This window comes from Cyanistes caeruleus, chromosome 6 (assembly GCF_971803275.1).
Source record: "Cyanistes caeruleus chromosome 6, bCyaCae1.hap1.1, whole genome shotgun sequence".
NCBI classification, from domain to species: domain Eukaryota; kingdom Metazoa; phylum Chordata; class Aves; order Passeriformes; family Paridae; genus Cyanistes; species Cyanistes caeruleus.
Window position 1 is genome coordinate 1,889,126 of NC_141706.1, and position 9,053 is coordinate 1,898,178.

Consider the following 9,053-nt stretch of genomic DNA (forward strand, 5'->3'; position numbering starts at 1 on the left):
AGAGTGGGGATTCTGTCATGGTGAAATGGCAACCTGTGGTAGGTGCCAGCAGAATTCTGACAGAAATAATTGCTTTTGAAATACAATGGGGATGTATCTCCTAAGGCTTGCTTTATTTATTTTTTTTATTTTATTTTTTTTTTATTTTTAATTAAGTATATTCCAAACAAATGCCTCTGGACAGCAGCTACTGTGGCACAAAAATCTCTTTCCATAGTAACTGCTAAACATATAAAATGCTGTTGGAATCTCTACAGGGAAGCACATTCAAAGCAGGCCCTGGACAGGTCATAAAGTGGCTGCTCTCAGCCCTTTTAACAAAATACATTTACAGACACAGTTCCTCTGTGTAAATCCTGTTATTTACAGACCCTTGTTCCTCTGAGGGAACATTCTAGACCTCAGTCCTCTGATGTCAGACTGGGTTAGTAGCATTCGATCTGTTACAAATCTCTGAGGTCTTTTATGACTGGTGCAATAATAGATGCTTCATGTTACGGCACAGTGTGGTTTTAAAAAAAAAAAATGGCTGAGTACTGAAAATCTAGTAGAAAGTTTTGTATTTTTATGATGTGGTGTTACTGTGACAGGCAGAGGATGGTACCTTAGAGCTTTACATGGCACAGAAGTGTCCTGGGACCGTGGCTAGACCCAGGGAAGTTATTTTGGATAAGTAAACAAGGAATTTTTTTTATTTGGATATTTTTTTATTTGGATAAATAAACAAGGTATTTTTTTAATTTGGATATTTTGGGTTTTTATTTGGATAAATAAACAAGGTATGCTCAGGTCATTAACAGAAAGCCATTGATATGAAACCAAAATTATTCACAAATGGGCATCAAAGATGCAAAAATTTTTTCCCTTCTGAGTTGTGCTTCACTTTTAGAAGCCCCAAAATTAGGCTTTAAAGGTGAAAAGAGGCACTGATTAAATGAAATGAGATTTCAGATATAAGTTCTACATTTCAGGTGGAACAGCGCTTTCTATTTGGAGGGAAAAAAAAAAAAAAAAATTAGCTTGGTTTTTATTCTGAATTACTTTTCCTCTTTTTGGCCAGGGAGCTGTGTTTCTGTGAAGCCAGAAGGTGAGGCCAGGCTGTCAGTGCCCCTCACCTGCTGCTTTTGGGTGGTGGGGATGGAGGAGCCCTTCCCACTCAGGGCTCGCTCCCTGATGCTCTCCCGTGACCTGGAGCTGCTGCTCCAGCGCTTCCAGCACCTTCCCCACCGTGCTCAGCACTGCCCATCCCTGCTCCTCCCTCTGCTGCTGTCCCCAGCTTGGTGCCTTCAGTTTCAGCTTTCCTATCTCCAGACCCTGCATCAGTAACTCTGAACCCCACACAAAGTGTTCAAGTTCTCCTCACAGCTCAGGCACACACAACAATCCTTCTCCAGCCCCACAGCCAAGGACACCGTGGCAGCTCCGGGCCCAAAAAGCACAAGCAGCAGGGAATTGAGGAGAGCAATCTGGGAGGATGGGACTGCATCACCTGCAGCTGCAATTGGGCAATCCAGCCCAATGTGGAAATGGACCAGAACCTATCAAAGTGTGAAACTCCTGACCCAGGGCCCAGCTTGGGTCCATCTTGGGTGGATCCTCAGCCAGGCTCTTGCACTGCCCAAGCTGCATCCTCTGAAAACCTCTTTAATAAATCCACACTTTATTCCTTTAACTCTGCCCAGCCCCTGTCCCAGGGAGCCTCTGAAAACATCAGTGTCACCAGGGTCAGGGTGGTGACAAACACAGGTGCTGCTGGTGGCAGCAGCAGGAGATGTTGGGAGTGTTTCAAATTACATTTTGCAGGCGTTTTCTGAAGTGCTTCATCCTCCAGGTGCTTTTAGCTGCTACCAGATTCTCCTGGGGGATTCTGTGACAATTCAAGGGCTTTGCCTGCCCTGGCAGTGCCTGCTGTGCCCTTTGGGGAGCGGCTCTTGGTGCAGTGTGACCTCTAGGATCACACACCTAGCAATCCTAAAATGGAATTCCACTTCAGCCTAATCTCTGCTGCTGTTTTCCATCTCCATAACACGGGTACAGTGAGTTCTGTGTAAACTGATTATCTGCCCCTCGGGCCACTCTTTTGTTTGTGCTCTGTAAGCCCTGATGAGAGGCTTTTGTTTCCTGCAGATGTTGATTGCATTGTACTGCATCAAAAGGAAATGATCTCTGCTTTGAACATGCTTTTACACCCTATCCATACCGTGATTGGTCTTGATTCCAGGAGAGGAAAATTAAGATATATAGAGCCAGACACCTTTATGTTCAGCTGTCTGAGCCTGAGCGTGTAGTGCAATGCTTTTTTTCGGACTTTCAGTGAAAACAGATTGAATTTCTTTTTTCTTTTGCCAGGAAAAGAAATTGCAGGGAAAGGAATTATGTCCTGAAGAGCTTTAATTCTTTTGATTGATCTGAAGAGCAGTATAAATTTCTAGATGATAGATGGCAAAGGGATAGCCAGACAAGACTGAATCGTTCAAAGAGCTCTGCTGAGTTATTCCATCCCACCCCCATGGCCCTCCCCAGAAATGAAGCTGGTGGGAGATGGCTGGACAGATGGAATTGACAAAATCCAAGGTGGCTGGACCTGGGGGGTTACAAAAACACATCTGCAGACTGAACGAAGGGAAGTTTTTAAAGATCTTAAATGCATTTCATTTCCATCAGAAATCCCAGTATGTTTTGCAGCTCCTTGCCCAGCAGTGTGATGCTCTGAGAGCAGCCAGACCTGGGAGAGCTTCTCAGCTCTCCAGAAGAACAACACAGCTTCATTTATTGGTTTGTTTCTCAGATGGAATCAGGACAAACCTTTGTTGTGTCACTCCTCATTGGCAGTGCAGGGGACGGTGAGATCTCTTACAAACCCCAATCCTGCCCCCTCTGAGGAACCAATCTTTCAGCTTTAGTTTATTGGCTTTCCTCCTCTGTTGCACTTTATGCTGAAGGAATAACAGAGCTCTGTCTTGTGAAATCTCCTTCCATTATTTATCAAATCAACCACATCCTGGCATGACTTTGCTTTTTCCCCGTTCTTCCAAGCCAGAATTAATGAATAGTCTCTGCACAAATGCTCCTGAATCCAGAGTGCTCTGTAACACTAGAGTGCAGTTCTTTAAATATCTTGGTGGATTTAGGATGAGAAATTGAATTGCCAGATTCCTGGATAAGTTTGGAAAAAGTACATCAACATTATTTATTTATTTCCATTAGTTATTTATTAATTACTTAATAAACACAGGTAAGCTATTTACTTTTTAACTGAGATGCTTTTCTTTTGAATTAAGAATTTGATATTGAGACATAAATAATCATATGGATTAGCAGCTGGCTGCAAAATTAGGCAAAATAAAGGTCCAGGTTACCTTGAATTTAAGTTGTTGCGACACTTTTTGGCACTGATGGTAGAAGCACAGAATCCAGAACCCAGGATTAGAGCACAGACTGTGAGATGGCTTCTGCATGAACTCAAATTGTGGTGGAAGAGGCGCTGCAGAATGAGGTTAGGCACATCAGAATAAGGTTAGGCACATCTGAAGAGCGTTTCAAGGCAGCAGGAGTGCAGCCCAGCCTGTGAGCACCTACTTTGAAAGAGTTGAGAGTGAGCAGGAATGAAAATGAACTCATTGCTGTGGAATCTGAGCCCCAGGAGCCCGGCTCTGTGCACTGGGAGCTCACACATTTCTGTGCCACCTGCCGAAGCTCAGTACCTTTGGTTTGCCTTGAAAAAGTGCCCAGAGTGCACTCTTCATAAATGGACTGAAAGTGAAGGGAGTGGGATGATCTTTGATGTGGCAGCTCGGTGCTTTGGAGCCTCAGTTTAGGCAGTGATAGTGAGTTATCTGCAGATAATCCACCCTCCCTCCAGCACCTGCAGGAGCATGAGCAGCCAGGGATGGAGGGGCTGGGGAAGGCACTCCCGGGGCTGTGTCCTCATGGCAAGGCAGGAGGAAAAAGTCTCCAGTGGGAAAATATCTCCTGGAAAGGGAGAGAGAGTTCTGCTCAAGGCATCCCTCAGGAGCGAGTCTGCTGCTGCTGGACACAAATAAGGAGTGTGGATTCAATTCAACAGGCAGAAAGAGAATCATCAGAAGGGTTTTATTTCAGAACTTTTCAGCCTCTTTTATAAGGTGTTCCAATACAGGTTTAACGTGACTGGTAAAGGGAACAGCACCTCTCTTGTCCCATTGGTGGAAGGAGAGAAAACACACTCAGCACAGCTGTGCAGAATTGTTTTGAGAACCATAAACTATTTACAAAAACAGTCCTTGAGAGAGAAACTTTCTCAAGAAACTTTCCCTTGCGATGAAAATTTTTCACTGACAGGCTGAAATCCTTTAGAGGCTCAAAGAATCAGCTCCACACAAGTCCTGTGCTCAGCAGTCCCCAGCTCCCTGTTTTTGTGCTTCCCAATAGTCACGTTGGTTTTCAAAAAAAAAAAACAACCAAAAAGAAGTGCTGGGGATGTTGGGAGAGCAGAAATTTAGATACCTGGAGAATGTGAAATTCAAACTGGGAGATGATTCCTCCCAGTGTTACTCAAAAGCTGATTTTTTTTACTGGGACCCTCACTCACCCACCTAAATTGTGCAGATTCCTGCTTCATGACACTTTAAAAAGCTTTAAAAGCTTCTGCTGGTCTTTGAAGTTGAACTCAAAAAATCTCAGAGTCCTGGTAAGCTTTTAGAATGAAATGTTAAATACTCCAGGTTTGAGGCTTTATATCAAAAATACTTAAGTAAAATAAAAAATTATTGCTCCTGATGAGTTTTCTTTATGGCAGAGCTCACCCTCAAAGGGGTAAAAGTGTATTTGATTTCTGGCAGCTTCCTCAGGTTTTCTAGCAGTGAGAGGTGATATGATCAGTACTTAGTTTTCAAATTAGAATATCTTTTAAGTTATTTTTGATATGTTTTTAATTAATCACCACCTGCTTTTTTTTTCTCAGACTACTTCATAAGGGAGAATTTTATCAACAGATTATTTTTGCCAAACCCCAGGAGCATTGCATATTGTTGTGGTATTTACAGCTAAGTTCTGCTGGTTAACTATTTCTTATTTTCTTTACACTGATTTTGTCACATCTCTTGGTTCAAAGCTTAAAAATTGACAATGTGAAAAGTTAAACTGGGGATTGGCTTAATTGAATCTTTTCATTCTCAATGCTTTTAATTTTAGTAGGACAGAAAAAAATCCCAAATTCAGAGTCTTAGATCTCCTCATCAGAAAGGATATACTTCTCAGTAATGGGTTGTCAGGTTCTGAAATCTTTTGAGTTCTGGGGGAATACATACTGAAAATAATCAACTAAACTGGTTTTGGCCTTGCAAAGCCAGTCTGTCATGGAAGAGCATTTCAAAATGTGTGGGGATGTTTCACCAAGGTGGCAGCCAACATTGTCGGTGCTGATATGTTCTGCTGAGTATGAGCACTTACACCCAGATTTCATGCTCTGGAGCGAGGATACCAATCCTTTGTGTGTTCAAAAGAGGGAAGGATTGAAAGTCTGGGTTAAATTCTGCTTTGGCATAATCAGGGAGCTCAGCTGTGTAATAGAATAAGAATGTTTAATATGTGTAATATAATAACATGCAAGGATGTAAAATGTTCCTTTCTCCATTCTCTCACAGATCACTTCTTTTTCTCTGCTGGGGTGTCACGTCACATCTTTGCTAGGTTTGCTGGAAGTCTCTTTTCCCCTGTTATTTCTTTATTGAAGCTGATGTAGCTTTAGCAAAAAGAGTTATTCAGAAGCAAAAGGTTCTCGTTTTGACGTGCTTTCTCTTAGCCTCAAAATCTCCATTTTCTGTTGTTCTGGAAATAAAAATACCCTGTCATCTTCTGAAGGCAACCACCCAGCTCTGCTCTGCGGTGAGTCTGATTTATCCTTGTGCAGAGCACTCGTGGCAGCCTGGGTTTGGTGCTGCTGGTGTGGAGGAGGTCAGGAGCCATCTGGTCCTGTGATGATGGCTTGGTGGCTGCAAGGATGTCCTCTGGCCATGCTAAAATGCATTAAAAGCTATTTGTGGTGTCGTGGAGGCCCTTGGTAAAGCCAGACCCAAGATTTTGAGAGAAGGTGTTTGTGTGATGTGCTTTATTTACATTTCAAGGTGCATTCAAGTCTCCTGATCACAGAGACAACTGGTGGGAGGCAAAGGATTTGCCATGGCATAAAATGAGGAATTGCTTGTTGGTGGGGGATGGAAATCACATCCCCAAATTCACTGCAGGAGGGGTGGGCTTCTGCCCCGTCCAGCAGCGCTGCTCCTGCCAGGCAGTGATGCCCTTTGCTTAGAGACCACGGCAGGGTAAAACTCCAGGCCTGAGGCACCCAGGATAAACTCCAGGATAAACTCCAGGTCTGAGGCACCCAGGGTAAAATTCCAGGTCTGAGGCACCCAGGATAAATTCCAGGATAAACTCCAGGATAAACTCCAGGATAAATTCCAGGATAAACTCCAGGATAAACTCCAGGCCTGAGGCACCCAGGATAAATTTCAGGTCTGAGGCACCCAGAGCAAACTCCAGGAGAAACTCCAGGTCTGAGGCACCCAGAGCAAACTCCAGGAGAAACTCCAGGTCTGAGGCACCCAGAGCAAATTCCAGGTCTGAAGCACCCAGGGTAAAACCCCAGGTCTGAGGCACCCCGGATAAACTCCAGGTCTGAGGGATCCAGAGCAAACTCCAGGTCTGAGGCACCCAGAGCAAACTCCAGGTCTGAGGCACCCAGGGTAAACTCCAGGCAAGCCAGAACCTTCAGCTCTGAGCCCCACAAGGCCCAGTGGGGTGAGGATTCCAGCCCATGGCTTTGTCGCTATCGACTGGCGCTCGTTGGGTCGATGCAGATTAAACGTGAGAATGAACGAGGAGAGCTACGAGTAATGACCTGCAGAACCTTCCAGCAGCTGAATTTGATCAAAGCCTGTTTTTGTGATTGCAGCGTAGGGAAGTTCTAAGATGACTTGAAGAGAAGGTCTCATTATTTTTGTTTGAATGTAAATACACGGATTATTTCCTTTAAGAAGAAAATAATGTTATTTCTCTGGGTTTTTTTCCTGTCTGTGTGCTGGAAGACAGAATATTGCATACATGTTGCTCAAAACAAGCCATTTTTGATCTCTGCACTCCCATCAAATCTGGGGTGTTTGTCATGAAAACAAAGCCAGCTGTAAATCTGTTATATTTATTGCTTTGCATAGTTGCAAAGACGACCTCTACTGAAACCCCCTCCTTGATAAGTAATTAAAAATTGATTCACTTGCTCATCCCCTTTGAAAACATCTTTGTAGCTCATTTCTGAATTTAACGAGCCTGACTTCAAGCTAATTCAAGATTTAACAGCTACTTTTACTGCTGAGAATTGTCAGCAGCAGCCCTGGCCGTGCTGTTGGCTGGTTCAGCAGGCAGCAAGGCAGAAACCCTTTCAGCCTGTGCAAAACTCTCTGCTCCATCCAAAGCCACGAGTCTGCAGCTGGCCCACACCTCAGCTCTGCTGCTGCCCAGCTGTGCTCAAAAACCACTGGTTTAGACTGATTGTTGAGGTTTCAGGTTTTGCCTGCTGGTGTGTGACCATGCCCACACCTTCAGTTTGCTGGAGACTTCCGTGGGATTAGTGCATGGGAGAAAAGGAAGTAAAAAGGAAAAAAAGAATGTAAAAAAAAACCCCCAAAAATAAAAATTAAACCCCTCTGCCTGTGTACATCTAAACAACTGTGCAGTTTTTCAGTGCATGAGTAAATGCATAAACCTCCTGATGCTCACTCTTGCTCTCAGGTTCCCTGAGACGAAGATGTGACGTGATGTGTAAACTTCAGCAGCAGCGTCTGAAAACTGAGTTTTAGAAGAGAATCAGGCAAATGGAAAAGGCAGGGTTTTCTCCTGGTTTAGTGAAGCTGATGTTGGTTTTTTTGGGCAGGGAGGATTTCATCTTTACTGTGCTATCATTGGCCCCTGCTGACACACTCAGCTTTACACCCTGAGACTGATCCGAGCCTGGCCTGATGTGCTGATCAGCTCTTTATCTTAAATACCTTTAAATACCATGGTGGCATCTCCAGCTGAAACACAGATACTAACCATCCAAAAATTAGGTTTTAACAACTCACAGCTCTTTTTGGGATCCTGCTCCAAGTGCATGTATGGGGAGTCAGGTGTGTGAAATGCAAAACCCAGGGATTCTTAAAGCCTGGGGATGATATTCTGCAGCACTCTAAAGCCAAAATGTCACTTGTCAGTGCAGAGAAATCCCAATTATGTCATTACTCTTGTCCTTGTCACACAGGCAGGGTGTGCTGGAGAAAGCAGCACAGCCTGAACATTTTTCCCATTCCTGGGGGCAGGAGACAGGGGGAGATGGGTTCAGGATCTAATGGAATTGAGTAATTCTAATGTGCTTGTGCTCAGATGGTTGCTAATGTGGCAGTAAACCGTAATCCCTTTTCCTCTTTGCTTCTGTGTAATAAATTGTGTTTACCAATTTTTCCTGATAGGTCTGCACTAAAATGAAATGTGAAAGAAGGGAGTATATGATTCAGCACATAAAGAGATGAAGGTTGGTAATAGTTACTCTAACTGTCCCTTGAAAAATGTATTTATTAGTAGGATAGTCATATGTGAAAATATGAAATGAGCTTGAGTGGGGTTTTTTAGGGTTTTGGGGTTTGCTGGTTTGTTTTCCTTTTTATATTTTTTTAAGAATATTTTGCTTATTTTCTTCTTAGTCTTTTATGTGTGACTCAAATTGTCCAAACTCAGAATAAACTTACTTGGTCACAAGCTAGATGTACAAGGTTTTGTGGCTGTGCTCACACAATGTCCTGACTACTGTGGTTTTCCTGCTGGGATCTGGAAACAAACTCACCAGGACCTTCTTAATCTTTGCTTTGCTTCCCCTCTGCTGCCTGTGCCTGGCTGATGTGTCTGGGGGCCTTTCCTCCAAATCAGGCTGGCAGAAACAGAATCTTTGAGAGGGTTTATGGAGTCTTTTCTTCTCCTTTTTGCTCAAAGGAAAAGGATTTGAATTTTGTTTCAGGGACCAAAATCATTTTGGTTTTTTTTTC

The 9,053-nt window shown here is 43.5% G+C and overlaps 1 long non-coding RNA gene across 1 annotated transcript; it reads right to left on the reverse strand.

Moving 5' to 3' along the window:
* Nucleotides 1–750: 750 nt before the first annotated feature.
* LOC147652364 (uncharacterized) lies at nt 751–4,115 on the reverse strand. The gene is made up of 3 exons (XR_015288255.1): nt 3,580–4,115; nt 3,360–3,484; nt 751–3,156 (listed from the first exon to the last, which is right to left on the reverse strand). It is a non-coding gene; the product is annotated as an uncharacterized LOC147652364 (long non-coding RNA).
* Nucleotides 4,116–9,053: the final 4,938 nt, after the last annotated feature.